The sequence below is a fragment of the Morone saxatilis genome, unplaced genomic scaffold (assembly GCF_004916995.1).
Source record: "Morone saxatilis isolate NCDOM2014 unplaced genomic scaffold, NCSU_SB_2.0 Contig24, whole genome shotgun sequence".
NCBI classification, from domain to species: Eukaryota; Metazoa; Chordata; class Actinopteri; family Moronidae; genus Morone; species Morone saxatilis.
This window is the reverse complement of record NW_023339807.1, coordinates 10,304,856-10,307,368: the sequence shown is the minus strand read 5'-3', so window position 1 is coordinate 10,307,368 and position 2,513 is coordinate 10,304,856.

The window sequence follows — 2,513 nt, the reverse complement described above, 5'->3', positions numbered from 1 at the left end:
ACACACACACACACTTATATGTCAAGTGATTAGTTACACAATTAGAACCATAAGTTCCATTAAAAGCAGAAGCTCTAACTGTTTGTACCTTTGCATAGGGAGAAATGAAACTTGTGAACCTCAAAAACAAGTCAGATATTGGTAAGTGTTTTAAATGTTGTCCCCTTATTTGAACACATCCAACATAATCCGGGACACAAACATACCATAGTGATATGTGCCATTATTTTAAGGCGAATCAAGAATGCGGTTACAGTAATTAAGCTGTCAAACTATTTGATAAGATTCAGAACAATCTTACAATGTCCATCCACCTTTGCTGCACATTTTAAAATGATAATTATACCAAAAATGTACTGGACATTACATAGTTCTAGGGAGGACTCTAAATCTGTAAATTAGGGAACCCATAAGATCAATTTTAACTGCTGAGCAAGGTAACCCTTAGCTGTTAAAACTGTTTTAATTGGCTGTAATTGTATCTGTCGTCTACTCAATATAAGAAATCAAAGGCAAGCAATTACAAGACATGGTCACCAGCCCTCCAGGCGGAACTTTAGTCCAGGGGACATGTGCGTGTATGTGCACATACAAATCCACACACACACAAACACGTACATACAGGCAGTCACCCACACATTTCCTGTGTGTTTCATGTAAGACAGTTTTTTCTTTCTGTTCTGTTTGGAGAGGAAGTATGGGTCTAATGACTTTTCCTATGCGTCACACACACTGCATGTGGGAGGCAGACAGCCGCACTGCACGTGTGTGCATGTGAGAGCCTTTATGCATATTAGTTTGTGAAGAGCTTGATACATAGCACACTTAGCTACTGTTGAGTATTTTTGGTCTTAAAAATAAGTTTGTATCTGAGGACTTTTACACACGTGCTTGTTTTCACTGTGTGCATCTGATCTGACCATGTGCGCTTGTGAGACACTTCTGTATATGCTTGAAATGAAGCATGACTGTACAGTACTGTATGTGCAGTTTGTTTTTGCATGTGCCTCTTGCTCAGTTCTTGTAAACACTGTTCTAGACACACCACTGAGACCTCACACAGTTTGTAGAACTGTACTACTCACACGCTCTATATCGATCCCAATCAATATTTTATTTCTTAAGAGGATTATTGTGGAATGAGCTGAAATTTCAGCTATAATTGCATGTAGTAATGTATCATATATTTATGGTGGTTGCTATCAACACAAATTCATTAAATTTTTTTTAAAGGATTTTGAATATGTAAGGATACTAGATTAAACAAACACAACAGAAATGTAACCTGTTCCCATTCATCTACTGTAAATTTACATTTGGTTGGTAATAAATATGGATTTCACTTATGCAGGGTTCCCTTACTAAATATTCTCGCAACACAAAACTCATTCTGTTCAGTCACAATTTGGGTCAAATAGCTCAAGCTATGTTAAACAATCTCGTTTATAGCTCTATACCACATCTCCAAAAGTCTGTACATTCATCAGGGGCTGCCAGAGTGAAACAAGGTTACCCAATCCCACAACTGCATCAAGCTTGCTAGTTCATCTGGGCCACAGAGAAGTGTTTTGCTCAAAATGAGTACCCATTCAAAGACCAAGGTTGGTGCTTGGCTATGAGCAAGTGACTATTGAAACATTATTTTAGGTGAAATGAAAAACAGAATCAAAAACAGTCTTTTGATTGGATCCAAGGCCTTTGCTGAACTCTTCCTCCAAACTCATCACTCCCCTTCTCTACCTTTGCTCCCTTGTGCCAACTCCATCATTTCCTTTACTATGTCTTACCCTTATGAACACCCCCTCTACCTTTCTTTCCCTGCCTTTTCCCCCTCTTTCAAATCTTTTCTCCTGTTGCTCCCTCCCTCCCTCTCTCCTTGCCCTGCCATCACTGTCTTCCATCTTTTCATTCCCTCGATCTCAAGTCTTTCTCTTCCACTCCATGTCTCTTGTCATCATGCGTTTCTCTCTCATTGCCTTCCCACACTCCTGTTTCTCTGTCTCTTTTTCAGATTTTAAATTTCAATTTCAAATTGGCGTATGGACTTTATTAGGAAAAATCTGTTCAAACCTTCAAACGTTACACATCTTTTTGACATTCTAGGTATTGTTCAACTTTCTTTGAAGCTTATTTACAATGGAAGTCAGTTAGACAATGCTTCAAACCAATCATCTTCAATTTATTCCCACTCATTCATACATTCACTCAACATTCATAGTTTGCACATCAGAACGTAGGAAAACTCAATTCAAACCATACATACATACATAACGAGACTTATTAAACCTTTCAGTCCCATTCATAGTAATTAGACTCTTTCACTCTTTTCAACCACTTGCTGCTGCTATACAATTCAAAGCCAGCCATTCAGTTTAGTATCATGCGTTTTTTTAGGAAATCTTTAACTATTCCACCTTTTACACATTATTAATATTATCAAACTTGTAAAGCCAGTAGTTCAGTTTAGTGTCATCTTTTCAATAAACCATCAAATATTCCACATCTTTCATACA